Source organism: Giraffa tippelskirchi, chromosome 14 (genome assembly GCF_054371585.1).
Source record: "Giraffa tippelskirchi isolate mGirTip1 chromosome 14, T2T-mGirTip1v1.2.pri, whole genome shotgun sequence".
NCBI classification, from domain to species: Eukaryota; Metazoa; Chordata; class Mammalia; order Artiodactyla; family Giraffidae; genus Giraffa; species Giraffa tippelskirchi.
In genome coordinates this window covers 67,003,429-67,019,376 of record NC_137288.1, presented here as the reverse complement: position 1 = coordinate 67,019,376, position 15,948 = coordinate 67,003,429, and the positions used below count along the sequence as shown (strand labels likewise).

Here is a 15,948-nt window from a genome sequence, read left to right as displayed (position 1 = left end):
AAACCCACTCCCATAATCCCACCTCCCCCATTGAGAGATGAGTCTTGAGAGCTAAGAATTATGTGACTATGCTGGACTAGCTTTTTAAAAGTAGACAATGTCTTGACTTTCTTTTGCAACTTTGGTGAGTGTGCACTCATTCATGTCTGACTCTTTTGCAACCCCTTGGACTGTAGCCCACCAGGCTCCTCTGTCCATGGGATCTTCCAGGCAAGAATCCTGAAGTGGGTTGCCGTTTCCTCCTTCAGGGTATCTTCCCAACACAGAGGTCAAACCTATGTCTCCTGCGTCTCATACATCGGTAGATGAATTCTTTACCACTGTGCCACCGAGGAAGCCCTTGCAACTTTGGATCTTAGAGAAAATCCTGGCTAAAGACGGGATGGTGCTGATGCAAGGATGATGAAAAATTCCACTTTGGATTGTTTGTTGTGTCACAGACATGGCACTTGGGGTGATCTTGTATTGCATATAGCATGAAAGCTGGTTTTCTACATTTTGACTGGTTATTAAGTGAATGTTAATTATATTTCCATAGAAGCCTGCAAAAATACGTGTGCATTTTTCAAGGTAGTTTTTTGGGAGGATAAAATTGTATTTGCTGTGGTATATAAATACGATCAGCACACGAATCCCCTCATAACACTTGTGACATTTGTAAGGCTACCTCGGCATATCTTAACATCCATTTGGAAATAGCTACAAATATGTTTTCTGTATTCTCAAACATTTAGATATTCCTTCTCTGTTGTCTAGCCAAGTCTTGAGCTAGACAACTCTGGGTTGTCGAGGATGGATGAAGTCAGGAAACAGACTGCAGCTCTGATTCACCTCTGCCAGGCTCCCTCCTCCTGCTCTCTTTTCTTTCCCCTAAGAGTCCCCGGAAGAGGGGGCTCTGACCTTAACCAGAAGAAACCTTTCTCTTCTTTCCTCTAAAAAGAGGCCGGTCACCAGGTGTGGGGTTTTGAGTGTGGAGGCAGAGAGGAGGTGGTATGAGTTAGTGTGTGTATGCCTGTGTGTGTGTATGTGTGTGTGCGCGCGTGTGCATGCACGTGTGTGCACGTGTGTCCGTGTGTATATGCACACACAGGTGTGTATGTGTGCACGCGCGTGTGCACGTGTGTGTATGTGTGCACACACGCATGTGTGTGTGTGTGCGTGTGCATGTGTGTGCGCGCGCGCGTGTGTGCATGTGTGTGTGTGCGTGTGTATGTGTGTGTGCTGGGGAGAGGATGGAACAGGAGGCACGAGGGTTGAGGGTGAGCTGTGTTTGTGGGTCCACAGAAGGAGAGTGTGGAAAAGCGGCTGGGTCTACGTCTTTCCAGCCTCAGGCTCGGGGTGAACTCAGAAAGGGGGATGACGTGTCTGTGCTTCACAAGACTGACCAGCTGCCCTTCAAACGGGCAGTCAGCACCCCCTCCTCACATTTTCATTTTTACCTGAAACGAACTCAGTTATACCCAAAACGTGGTCCAATATCTCTGAGGATCAGAGAGACGCTTAGAAATGTGTGAAGGTGTGAAGGTATGGATCTTCAACAGAAAAAAGGAAAAAACTATCTTGACCTGGATGTATGTTTGAGTGTATCAAGTATATGTAGATCTCCCGAGGGATTCATCACTTAAAATTGACTGCAAAGCATTGCTAAACTCAAGGGAAGGTTTTTTGGTCATTATGTTCTCAATCTAGGAGTACTAAGACGTGACTATTATTATTTGGAAGTCTGAAATTTTATTCTATTTTTTTGAAAAATATTTTTTAACTTCTGATAAGCTCTTTCCACTGAAAGGATCATTCAGAGCCTTTCTATGCCCTAACTCACTGTGCTTATAAAATCTTGGTTTTGTGATTCTAACTCTTAACTACTTTTCAAGTAGCTTCTGGGTTACCATTTAGGGAGACCATGCCAGCATCAAGGACAAGATGTACCAGACAATGAAGGAGATGATTTATTGGGGCTTTTGCAATAGAGAGAAGTTTATTAATGAGGAATGTCTCAGAGGGAAAAAAAGGAGGCTGTGTGGGGTTTTATAGAGGCCAGTAAACAAGGAAGTCATTCGTGAGTCTCTTGGGAGCCATTTGGAAGGATACAGACATGTCTTATCTGGACTATGGAAGAGAAAGGGGATTTGTTGCAATTAGCTGTTTCCAGAAACATGAAAATGGAGGGGAGTTTCACAACCATTGCTGTTTTCCTGGAGCACAGGACTCAGGTCAAATTCAGCATTGGCACCAGCAGCGTGGTAAGTTGAGTTGACTCAACTTCTTTAGAGAATTTACCTTTAATCCGTTTGCTGGGTCTTAGTTTTACAGTCACAAATCTTAGGTATGTTACTAAAATTTAACTAAGATCTGAACCCCCCTTTCCACTGATGTTGGGACCTAAACAGCAGTTTACTAAGTACCTTAGGCACTTTAGGATATTGGTCATCTGAGTATCTGAGCTCTTTTCAATCAGAGCTATCGCTTCCCTTCCTTTCTTCTCCCTCAGTCTTGATTAGAGTAACGAGGGTTAGGTGTTCTGGCATCAGCGGGAGGCATCTGGTCCCTCCCCTCTGCCCTCATGGCTGAGGCCCTTATGGGCCCTTCTTCTCTCTGTCCTTGTGTGTCCCTCTATGTCCTTCTTCTCCTGCATGTAAGGTACTGCAGCTTCACCAACATTCCACTCTCCTCTTGGGTGCAGCAAGGGGAGAATCCAGATTTTGTAGGGAGAGATTTAATTAAATTTTTGGAGCTCCCTTTGAGAAACAGAATATACATTTTTCGTTTAGTGGGGTTAAGTATATTGTGTGCATGCATGCGTGCTCAGTTGTATCCGACTCTTTGTGACCCCATGGACTGTATGTAGCCCGCCAGGCTCTACAGTCCATGGAATTTTCCAGGCAAGAATAGCCATTTCCTCCTCCAGGGGATCTTCTTCACCCGGGGATCAAACCCGCATCTCCTGCATTGGCAGGTGGATTCTTTACCACCATGCCTCGTGGGAAGGGTTGCTGAGTATATTTCCTGGCTGGGAAGAGCCTCCATTATGACTGGGCATCAGTGCAAGCTGAATGTTCTCCTTGTAATTTCACACTTCTTGTGACTAGAAGAGCTTTCCACAGGCTGGTGCGTAGCTCTATACATTGAACACCCTCTCTCTCCATGACTTGCCAGTTCTTGGTGCTGTGTTCATATTAGATATGTGTATGTATTCATTCTATTCTGATATGTATTCATATTAGATAGCATCTTCTGGCCCTGCAACTTTGTGCCATGACTCCGTTGTTGGCACAGGGGACGCTGAGAGGCTTTTTGGTATCCATTGGTCTACTTGGATGGCTAGCCAAACAGCTATACACAGAAGTGCCTGGGAACCATATGAATACATCTGACTAAACTCAAGCATAAGTGTATTCTCACTGCTGTATTTAAAATGGATAATCAACAAGGAAATACTCTATGGCACATGGAACTCTGCTCAATGTTACGTGACAGCCTGGAGTGGAGGGGAGTGTGGGGGAGAATAAATACGTGTATATGGATGGCAGAGTCCCCTTCGCTGTTCACCTGAAACTATCACAACATTGTTAATCAGCTGTATCCCAATACAGAATAAAAAGTTTAAAAACATAGGTCCTTCAGAAACACTACTCTAAGTCTAAACAAATGATCCTATCCTCTGCCCTAAAGAAATTGCATGGAGTTAAACTGGAAAAAAAAACCCTCAAAATATAAGTATATTCTCATCTCAGCTTCGTTTGAGCTGCAGCCCAAATACACCGATGGTTACCCCAACATTGTCTGACATGGGAGGGAAGTTAGAATGGAAAGAGACAATGGGCTTAATTCATTGAGGTTCAAGTGTTTTACTGTTGCAGGTTTTACAAAATATGGGACTAGGTGAGCACACCTTTCCTGGGACTTTATACGGGGGCAGGTAAATGAGGACCCTGAAGCTTAGCCCTGAAGCTTACACATCCTAAGCTTCGTGAGAAATCCTTTTCTTTGGGCACAGGAGATTCAGACGCCTCCCCTGCCTCACCAGTGCCATGGAAGACTCAGGTTTTTCTAGTTCCCCTCTGCAAACACAACCTACCCCCATCTCTCCTTGTCTGTTGCAAAGCTAAGGTGGAGCGGGGGTCTTCTCCATGAGACTGCTGACTGGTTACCCAAGCACCAACCTCTTGTTGGAGGACATCCCCTCCCTAAACCTATTTGGGGTTCTAGAATTTAGAGTTTCTAGAATTTCTTCCCTAGCCCAGGGCTCGGTCCAGAAGGAAGAGGCACGCCATGCAAACCCAGCATCTTGGGCTCTATTTCACTCCTCTTCTTCATCCTGGCTGATCAACATCCGTTTCTTTTTGAACCAGAGGACTGTGGTCACATCCTCAGGCATTCTTCACTCATCCCTGGTTTAAGGAACATCCCTACACCCTGAGTTCCTCAGGCCATTAGCTTTTTGAAGATGAAAGCTCTTTTTCTTCTTTAGAAAGTCTCGCTCTTACAATGAAGAGACTCAATTTTTAAGACACTTGTCTCCTCTTTGAAATTTAAAACACCTATTTATGTCCCTGACTGATATGTTTGTGTTTGGCTGATCCATTGAATGCTGCTGATTGGAGGAGTGGAAGACTGTGGGACAATGAGAGAACTACGGGAAAAAGAAAGCTCAGCTATTAGCTTCATATTTTATCCTGCCACATTCATTTTGGGGCTTCAGGATTTTCAATACTTGGTCAACAATTTTCTCGAGAAAACTTAATAATTGCAATTATAAATTCTTATCAGATTATGGCATTGGTGACTAATTTTCAAAATATTATATATGCTATTCTTTTTCTATTTATTCATTTATTAAAGAATGATTTAGTGATTACATACTATATTGCTATTCTGCTGAGAATGCAGGTATGAAAAGACAGGTATGATTTCCACCCTCATTTGGCTTACCATCTGATTGATGAACGTACAACAAATATAATTATATAATTTATAGAATATTTGATTACAGCATACAAAGAGAAATATAAGATGCCATGAGAGAGATTAGCAGAGATTTAACTTACACAATTTCAAAAAAATAGTTGTGGAATTGTAGGTCTTGGTACTTGACTTTATGGAATAATTGTTGTTGAATGACCATGTTTTTAATTTTATATTGGGATATAATTGATTTACAATGTTGTGTAAGTTTCAGGTGTACAGCAAGGCAGTTTAGCTCTACATACACACGTATCTTGGAATAGGGACTGGTAGTCCACTCCAGTATTCTTGCCTGGAAAATTTCATGGACAGAGGAGCCTGGCAGGCTGTAGTCCATGGGCCTACAAAGAGTCTAACACGACTGAGGGACTGAGCACATGCATACAGGTATCTATTCTTTTTCATATTTTTTCTTAAACGTATTTTTTTGATCTGTACCATTTTTAAAGTCTTTATTAAATTTGTTATAAGTTTGTTTCTGTTTTACGTTTTGTTTTTTTGGCCACGAGGCATGTGGGATCTTCGCTCTCCGACCAGGGGTCAAAACCGTAACCCCTGCACTGGAAGGAGAAGTCTCAACCACCGGACAGCCAGGAAGCCCCCTGACTCAGGTTTTTTTCCCATGTAGGTTATCACAGAATATGAGTAGAATTCTCTCTGCTATAGAGCAGGTCCTTGTTGATTATCCATTTTATATATAGTAGTGAATATGTTAATCCCGAACTCCTGATTGATTCCTCTCCTGACTAATGAGTGATCCTTTAGGTAAAAGGATGATAGAAGTGAATGGAGTCCTTCATTCTTCCCGTTGTGCCCAGCCATGGAGACAAGCTTCCTGAACTTTCTCTGTGTGTTTTCTCCTTAAAAGACAGATGTTTTCCTTAACCTAAAGACCGAGTTGATCTGGAACATGGGTAGGAGGATAAGGCATTAGCCCAGTTTTGCGAGATAAAATGTCAAAGTTAAAGCCAAGATGAATCTTTAGATTCCAGACGAACTTTGCAAGTGATGTTTTAATTCCTGATAATCTCAACTCGCTTATCTGGTGGCTCCGTCAGTCAAGAACCCGCCTGCAATATAGAAGTTGTGATTTCGATTTCAGGGTCGGGAAGATCCCCTGGAAAAGGAAATGGCCACCCACTCCAGTATTCTTGCTGGGAGAATCCCATGGACAGAAGTGCCTGACAGGTTACAGTCCATGTGGGCGCAGAGAGTCTAACATGATTGAGTGACTAAGCACCCAAATTGTAAGAGCACTATCTCTATAAGCTTCCCAGGTGGCGCTAGTGCTAAAGAACCCACCTGCCAATGCAGGAGACATGTAAGAGACGTAGGTTTGATCCCTGGGTCGGGAAGATCCCCTGTCCCCCTGGAGGAGGACATGACAACTTACTCTGTTATTCTTGCCTGGAGAATCTCATGAACAGAGGAGTCTGGTGGGTTATGGTCCATGGGGTCACAAAGAGTTGGACACGACTGAAGCAACTTAGCACTCATGCATCTCTATAAGCTAAGGCCAAGGTGCAGAAGCAGTGTGCTTGAGAATGTATGTCACAGTGATGGAGGAATTTGGAGCCAGGCCACCCGAGTTTACATTCCAGTTTAACCACTTACTAGCTTTGCAATCGTGGATGATATACAAAAAAAAAAATCTCCTGGTGCCTCAGTTTTCCATCTGTAAAATGGGGTCATGACTTCAGTTGTCAGCTGACTTTGTTACTAATGAGTGTGACTTTGGTCATCTCAGTTTTGTTCTGTGGACCAGAAGACCTGTGAGCTCTCTTCCAGTTCTGCATTTCTTGAGGTGACAGTGATGCGCAAACAATGAGAGCAATCATACATTAGGAGTCATTTGTTATTTTTCACTCTGCCCAGTCATCCCTGACCACAGCCGTCCCTTGGTGCTCTGAGTCCTAACCAGCACCATCCAGGCTGTGAGTGCTGTTGGTTGTGGCAACTTCTGATGCAGCAGCATGAGCTTAAGCTCTGGAGCAAGACTGAATTGGAATTCCAATTCCACCATCTGTGGGCTTCCCTGGGGGCTCAGATGATAAAGACTCTGCCTGTAATTCAGGAGACCCAGGTTCGATCCCTGGGTAGGGAAGATCCCCTGGAGAAGGAAATGGCAACCCACTCCAGTATTCTTGCCTGGAGAATTCCATGGATTCTCCTCCATGGAGGAGCTTGGCGGGCTACAGTCCATGTGGTCCCGAAGAGCTGGACACAACTGAGCGACTAACACTTTCACTTTTCTACCATCTGTCTGGTTAGTGAGGCCATTTAACCTTTTTAACTCTGTATTTTCCTCATATAACACAACCTTGTGTTATTCCAGATGCTTTTGACTACAAATAAGTGACCACTGGACTGAGGGTGGCTTGGAGATTATTCATTTCTTTGTTAGGAAGTGGCCATTATATAGCGGCCAATAAAGTGGCCATTATTGTCAAGCGGACAGTGCACTTGACAAGCAGTCTCGACTTGGTGGTTCTCGAGTGGTTCAGTGAAACCAGGCTGGCTTTTCTTGGCTTCCTCCTCATGATCACAAGACGCTGGTTATAGAATGATGTCAGCAGACAGGGACTCTGGGAGTGGACCTCTTATTGTCTGTTTCTTTGGTAGGGCAGGAAAATCTTTCCAAAAGATAGGAGCCAGCGTGTCCCCAGTCTCCACTGACCTGGGTTGGGCTTCACGTTCCCGTCTCAGCTGCAGGGCCTCTGCAGCCCCTGCAAGCACCGCCCACAGGGCAGGAAGGGTGTCTTCTGAGCCAGCAACCAATGAGGTTTGTGACAAATATCTAGCTCAGGGCATTACAAGGATCAGATGGATTTATTTATTAACTTAAGTTGATATTTGAGCTCATCAAATACTTATATAATAGTTATTACCTGTCAGGCACTGTTTAATATCAACCTATTTATTCCTCATAATTCTGTGAGAGAGATACTATCATGACACCCATTTTACAGATGAGGAAACCGAGGCTCTGAGAGATGAATGTAACTAGCTAAAGGCTCAAAGCTTGGAAAGGGGAAGGCAGGATCTGAGCCTGTGTCCTCAACCCCTGTGCCACGCGGTGTTCCAGAACATGTGTTGGAGCGCCGCGTGCAGCAGTCTGCCTGGGGAGGCTGTTTTCCTATCCTTCTTCTGGTTCTGTGACAAGACTGTGTGGATGCCAGAGGCAAGGGAACAGTGAAGCAGACTATCCCACTTCAAACGCCCTCCTTTCTCTTCCCATTCCAGTTTCTTCCGTTTACTTTTCCTCCTCTCATAGATTTGTACCAGTTTCAGAAGAACCTGTGAGGTCTATTCCAGACTTCTCTTCTTTACTTATTTAAGATTTATGAAAAGGGTAATTTTTTTTCTCCTGATGTTTGAAAGCTTGGACCAATGGAGAATAAATGTTTTCTGTTTCTAAGGATGAATAGAAATGGGTTGGTGGATTGACCCATGAAGCCTTATGGGGAGCTGTCATTGGGTGTCTTCTTTTCCTGCAAAGAGGAGCTCAGGGTGTGGTGAGAACTTTATAGTGGCCTTGTCTTATGGTGTGGTGTGTGTGTGTGTGTGTTAGCTGCTCAGTTGCTCAGACTCTTTGCGACCCCATGGACTGTACCCTGCCAGGCTCCTCTGCCCGTGAAATTTTCCAGGCAACAACACTGCAGTGGGTAGCAGCTATTCCCTCCTCCAGGGGATCTTCCTGACCCAGGGACTGAATCATGGCGTCTCCCTCATTGAGGGCAGATTCTTTACCATCTGAGCCACCAGAAGATGAGATCCCTTTAAAGCAGAGCATTCAGACTACATTGCTCATTAACCAGATTGCGATGGTGTTGGAGAAAGACAGATCTTGTCATGGCCTCTGCTGCTGTGTCCACACAATGACAGAGAGGTTGTTTTGGAGAAACCCCTTTCTAAGGTCTTGGAGGAAGTGAGCCATGCATTGGTAACACAAACTAGTGACTCAAGAAGGAACAGGAAAGGACTATCACAAGTTTCCTAGCTTGGGACCCAGAAAGCATAAAAACAAGGTCACATGTCCCACCATGAAGAAAGGAGTCTCTGAAAAGGGAGGAAAAAACAGCTAAATATAACTCCACATAAAGATGATCAGAAAAACATCCTTGCTCGTTTGACAACCAACCAAGAATAACATATGAGTTCATCGAGCTCCAAAAGGGAAGAAAAGATAGAGGCATTAGCCAGATAATTTAAAAATCAAGAAGTGCATTTCTCATCTTCATGCAGAGGAATGTTCGGGAGCAGATCCATGTAGAGTATCGCTCGCCCCCTAAAGTGGGGCTTCCTGTAGAGACCCAGCAGCTGCATCTTTGATGACTCCTTGGATATTAGCAAAACACTTGCTAAATATAGATGGCTGTCAACAAGTCATAAATAAGGGAATGGGAGTGGGAAACTCCACACAAAAGGTGAGTGGGCAAGAACAAAGACATCCTTCTCTGCCAAGGTAATTATCACGTGCAGCAGCGAAGCCTGACTCACTGAGTCATTTAGAAGTTCAAGTGCCAGATAAGAATAAAAGTCCTGTGGAGGAGACTGTTGCGGAGCAGGGCGGTGGAGGCTAACTGCTCCCTAGGGTCTGTTCCCGTGGAGTGGAAGCAAGATGACGGCAGGAACTCGGGGGGTGTCAGAATGGCCAGGTGGCGAGCAGTTACTCAGGCTGCCAGCCCGGTGTCTGAGCTACATCAGTTCTTCCCCTGCTTGTTTCCTTTCCTGTAGGGGGAACTGTCAGAATCTCTACCCTGATTTCCCTCAGGGATGTGGGGTACCAACTACCCAGACCTTGAGTGTGAACAAGTTGGACCACATCAGTGCAGACCGTGCTAGGTCAGATCACCGTCACTTCCTCCAAATAAGTCAGACATGTGCTGATCGATTTCTGCTCTTCCTTTCTGCCCAGGTTCAATCCACTGGAACTCTGAACAGTCTGTACTTGTCAAGTCCCTGTGTTCACGGTGTGGGCCTTGTCTCTCCCTGTAACACATCAAACCAAATAAGCATGGCCCTGCCCGCCCCCACCCCCACCACTTTGGCCACCTGATGTGAAGAGCTGACTCATTGGAAGAGATCCTGATGCTGGGAAAGATTGCAGGCAGGAGGAGAAGGGGACAACAGAGGATGAGATGGTTGGATGGCATCACCGACTCAATGGACGTGAGTTTGAGCAAACTCTGGGAAACAGTGAAGGACAGGGAGGCCTGGTGTGCTGCAGACCGTGGGGTCACAGGAGTCACACACGACTGAGAGACTGAACAACGACCCCGCTTCTAGTAAGTCCTGATTTAAGGACGTGCTGCCACAAGCAGGTGGACAGCTGGTTACAGCTTCAGCCCCCAGTTTAGCTAATTCTTGCTGGACACAGAATGTATCCCATCCTGAAGTCCCAAAGACTGCTGCCCAGCACCACCAGTACCCCAACTAGTGCCCAAAGTGCAACTTATCAAGTAGCTCTTGAACACTCAAGGGATCTGTAGAAACGAATAACTCTTTAAGAAACCCTGTATAAAAAATATATCCTCATGTGATTTTTAAGCCTGCCATCTAACGCGATACATCGGCCTCCAAGTTGCTGAAATAAAACAGTTAAGCCAGGATAGGATTAGCTAGTGGACGGGGATCTCCCCACCCTCCACCCCATAGATTTATTTGTTTGCTTCATGGGGGTTTTACAAGTCCTGGTGATTCATGAAGAGCTGCTGATTTATTCAAATAAATTCCTTTATGGACATCAGAGCACTTGTTCAAGACCATCTGGGCCACGTGACCAGAGATTTGATCAAGAGGGTCTTCGTACCTCTCACACTGTGGATGGCAAGACATCCCCTTACTCATTATTTTCTGAGTTCAAGCTCAGTCAAAGTTGCCTTATTCTGCCTTGATTCTGTCAACCAGGCACCCAGCAATGGGTCTCGTGCTGGTGTTTGTGAAATGAACGGCATGTGTTGAATGAACATGATGCGAGGGGCTGACGAACTCTGAATTCTCTTTTGTTCAAGTTGGATTATTGTCCATCTACTACTTGCAGTGAGGCTGAGAGAACCCAAGTAGAGGTAAGAGAAATACAAAGCGGTGGCTGTTAATTCTCTGTCTTTAAGAACAGGAGCACACAGCAGGGAAACACTCTGGCCCTCAGAGCTTCCGAGCGGCCGGCGCGCTTGGTCTCGTTGTCACCGCTGTCTGCAGATGTGGTCCTGGAGGGGATGCTCAGTTTCATTTTTTGGTGCGGTTCCTCAAGTTTGCATAGAAGTGTCTCGACTGAACATTTTCTTCTAGTCAGAATCAAAAACTTTATTTGCAACCCTTGGCAAGATATAATTTACATGTTATCTGGATAAGTATGGAAGAATGGCTTTTGAAAAATTAGATTTGTTTTGGACAATTCAATTCTCAAGTCAGACATCTAAGAGAAGGTACAATGTGAGGTAGTGATTGGCTGAACATTTTTGAGCTATGCTTGGAGCTTTCTGATGTCAGGGTCTTGCAGAGTATCCTTAATAATTGAGGTTTAATGCAGTATGTGTGTGCGTGTGTGTGTGTGTGTGTGTGTGTGTTGAACACACAGTGAAGCAAACATTTACCAGTATTTTGGTGCAAACGGAACCATCTTTTCCTTCCTCGCTTATCTCCAGCTTTCCCACCCACAAGAATGGCACTCAGGCGTGGGTTTTTTCAGGCAGTCATTTCTAATACCTAGGGAGTGTGGTCACAGTTAATTTCTCTGTGTTCTTGGACCTTGGACCGCCCCCCCCCCTTAATTGATGGGAATTCCCACTGAAACATGATGTTCAATATGCCGGAGAATCCAAGAAATCATCAATGTAAAGACAATCCATTATTTTGTGTTCTAAGAAAGAAAAAAGCACTAATGCTGTCAAACTACATCATGTCCTAGTTTGCAAAGGCAGCTTGGTTTCAGCAATGGTACAATAACAACAAAAACTGCATGGAAGAGTCGAGGAAATACATAATCATCATTTTGGGGGACCACATAAGCAAATTTGGGATCTAACAAGCATAAACTAAATGAATACATACAAAGGAAAGATCCTTTCTCAGCTAAAATCATCTTTGTTTCCACAAAGTGCTCAACCCGGAGTTCAGGACAAAATTCCTTGTCGAGTCTTTCTTCAAATGTCCCCCATAAGAGGGGTTATTAAAATGGGGCTTCTGAATAAGGTCAAGAAACTGCCAAAAGGCTTCTGTGTTTTTTCAGCCTGTTGCTGTTGTTCAGTCACCAAGTCGTGTCTGACTCTTCATGACCCCATGGACTGCAGCACACCAGGCTTCCCTGTCCTACACCACCTTCCGGAGTTTGCCCAAGTTCATGTCTGTAATCGGTGATGACATCCAACCATCTCATCCCCGTCACCCTCTTGTCCTTCTGCCTTCAATCTTTCCCAGCACAGGACATGACAAAAGGACAAGTAACACAGATCACAGTGGCAAGAAAAAGGTCAGACCATCAGCCACGGTGACCAGCACACACACAGTCCGTGGGGATCTGCCTTTTTTCTGAATGCTGTTGTCCACCAGCTGTTTGCCTCCCAGCAGTGCACTGAGGAGGAAGCCACGTGGTTTTTGGAGAACAGTTTTAGAAGCAACTTACGATTTAAGGCAAACTCTGGTCGGGGGTGGAAGGGTGATACCATGTGTTTGTACCATTGATTTGGCCCTCAGACGTCAAAGTACTTTTAAAAACTTAAAAGACATATTAAATACGATAATAATGACAAGAGAGGGTGTTTAACATCTCTGTACAATTTCAAGAATAATGACTAAATGATGGTCACCAGGTACTTGAAATGATGCTCAACATTACTAATCATCAGGGATATGCAAATCAAAACCATAGCGATCATCTCACACCTGTCAGAATGGCTCTCATCAAAAAGAACCAAATAACAAATGTTGGTGAGGATGTGGAGAAAAGGGAACCTTTGTGCACTGTTGGTGGCAATGTAAATTGGTACAGCTACTATGGAAAACAATACGGAGGTTTCTCCAAAAATTAGAAATAGAACTACCATAACGCCCAGCAATTCTACTCCTGGGTATATATCTGGAAAAAAAAGAAAAACACTAATTTTAAAAGATATATGCACCCCGACATTATAGCAGCATTATTTACAATTGCCAAGACATGGAATCAACCTAAGTGTCCATAAACAGATAAGTAAAGAAGATGTGGAATATATATATACAATCAAATACCACTCAGTCATAAAAAAGAGTAAAATTTTACTATTTGCCACACATGGATAGACTTGGAGGGTATTATACTAAATGAAATGTCAGACAAGGACAGATACTGTTTTATCTCACTTATATGTGGAATCTAAAAAAATGCAACAAACTATTGAATATAGCAAAAAGAAGCAGACTCACAGACACAGAGAATAAACCAGTGGTTTTACCAATGGGGAGGGGGAGCTTGGAGGAGCAGTATAAGGGCAGGGGCGTAAGAGTTACAAACTAGTAGGCATGGAATAAACTACAAGGATATATTGTACAATGAAAGGAATATAGCCAATATTGTATAATAACTATAAGGAGTATAACCTTTAAAAATTGTGAATCATTATATTGTACACCTCTAACTTATGTAATATTGTACATAGACTATACTTCAATTAAAAAAAGTTGCACTGACGGCTATCATACAAGAGTTAAAAAAATAATGACAAAGTGAACCCAAATAGGAAAAGGAGTCCGTCAAGGCTGTATATTGTCACCCTGCTTATTTAACTTATATGCAGAGTACATCATGAGAAATGCTGGGCTGGAAGAAACACAAGCTGGAATCAAGATTGCCAGAAGAAATATCAATAACCTCAGATATGCGGATGATACCACCCTTATGGCAGAAAGTGAAGAAGAACTAAAGAGCCTCTTGATGAAAGTGAAAGAGGAGAGTGAAAAAGTTGGCTTAAAGCTCAACATTCAGAAAACTAAGATCATGGCATCCGGTCCCATTACTTCATGGCAGATAGATGGCGAAACAGTGGAAACAGTGGCTGACTTTATTTTTCTGGGCTCTAAGATCACTGCAGATGGTGATTGCAGCCATGAAATTAAAAGATGCTTACTCCTTGGAAGGAAGGTTATGACCAACCTAGATAGCACATTTAAAAGCAGAGACATTACTTTGCCAACAAAGGTCTGTCTAGTCAAGGCTATGGTTTTTCCAGTGGTCAAGTATGGATGTGAGAGTTGGACTATAAAGAAAGCTGAGTGCCAAAGTATTGATGCTTTTGAACTGTGGTGTTGGAGAAGACTCTTGAGAGTCCCTTGGACTGCAAGGAGATCCAACCAGTCCATCCTAAAGGAGATCAGTCCTGGGTGTTCATTGGAAGGACTGATGCTGAAGCTGAAACTCCAATACTTTGGCCACCTGATGCGAAGAAATGATTCACTGGAAAAGACCCTGATACTGGGAAAGATTGAGGGCAGGAGGAGAAGGGGATGACAGAGGATGAGATGGCTGGATGGCATCATCAACTTGATGGACATGGGTTTGGGTGGACTCCAGGAGTTGGTGATGGACAGGGAGGCCTGGCATGCTGTGGTTCATGGGGTCACAAGGAGTCAGACATGACTGAGCGACTGAACTGAACTGAACTGAACCCAGTTAGAAGAAAAATAGTACTGATATTTTTGAAGCCTTGTATGTAACATCTCCAAATTATATTACCCTCTCTTGTGGGGGTCAAAATTCAGGATGGTTTTCTTTATGTATAGATATTCCTAAACAATATTATTTCATTTTGCCTGCTTTGGAAATTTAGGTAAATAAAATCATATTGTACGTGTTTTTCTAAAACTTGCTTTTTGTTGCTCAACAATATACATTTTAGATTCAACCACGTTCATATGGAGATATGTTGCGTTCTGTTTTGTGACTAGGTCGTAAATCATTCGTGCATTCTCCTCTTTATGGATGTTTGGGCTGTTTTGCTTTGAAGAACATTGTTGCTTTGAATATTCTTGTCCACGTTGCCTGGTGAACATGCGCACAAGTTCCCCTGGGCTGTACATGTGTGAGTGCAGTGGCTGGGCTGAGGGGTGCGCCCGTGTGCTGCGTTACTGGGTGATGGTCTGCTGCATTCCAAGGGAAAGACAAAATGGGGACTCGTTTCTGCTAACAACGTACGGGGTGTTCATTGATCCATCTTTATTCCACATCTTACTATTACGTGATATTCTTAGACTCAAAAATTTTTGCCCACCAGATGGGAGTGAATGCTATCTCATTGTGGTTTTATTATTCATTTCCCTGATTATTAAAGAACATTTTCCTGTACATAATGGACATTCATCTTGCCTCATCTATGAAATGTCTCTTTGTCTCTTTTGACTATGAATTTTTTGTGCCTTCTTTGGTGGTTTGTCTTTTCTTGTTGACGTAGAAGCTATTTCCTGGATATTAAGACTTTGTTAACTGTAGGTATTGAAGATCTCTTCTTTCCATCTGTATCTTGTCTTTTTACTCTTTTATGATGTCTTCTGAAGAATGAGGGTTAATGTGGTTGAACCAATCACAATTTATTCATTATAGTTTGTTCTTTTTATGATTTGCTTCATAGTCCTTCCCATCGTGAGGTCACAAAAATCTTTTTCTTTTCCCTAAAAAGTGTGAACACATTCTTCCTAAGTCATCAATCTGTCTGAAATTGATTTTAGTGAATGATGTGATCTGTTTTTCTCTCTTGTTTTTCCTTATTCCATATTACTAACCCACTGATGCAGCACCATTTACTGAAAAATCCCTCCTTTTCCACTTATTTGTGATGTCACCTCTTCCTTGTATATGTGGGTCATTTTGCACATCTTTATACCGTTCTATAGACTATTTGTCTCTGCACCAACATCACTGTCTATTTTTCTATGAGTTTATAATTATTCTTATCTGGTAGGGCACCATATAGTTTTCAAATCCAGCAGGAATCTGAATTGGCCAGGACTAAG

At 43.4% G+C, this 15,948-nt stretch overlaps 1 long non-coding RNA gene across 1 annotated transcript in view; it reads left to right on the top strand.

The window, feature by feature from the left end:
- Positions 1-2,144: 2,144 nt before the first annotated feature.
- LOC145534736 (uncharacterized) overlaps positions 2,145-15,948 on the top strand; it is a 176,904-nt gene continuing 163,100 nt past the window's right edge. The window contains exons 1-2 of the long non-coding RNA XR_014074933.1: positions 2,145-2,243; positions 9,884-11,033. This is a non-coding gene — a long non-coding RNA (uncharacterized LOC145534736). The remainder of the gene's footprint in view (positions 2,244-9,883; positions 11,034-15,948) is intronic.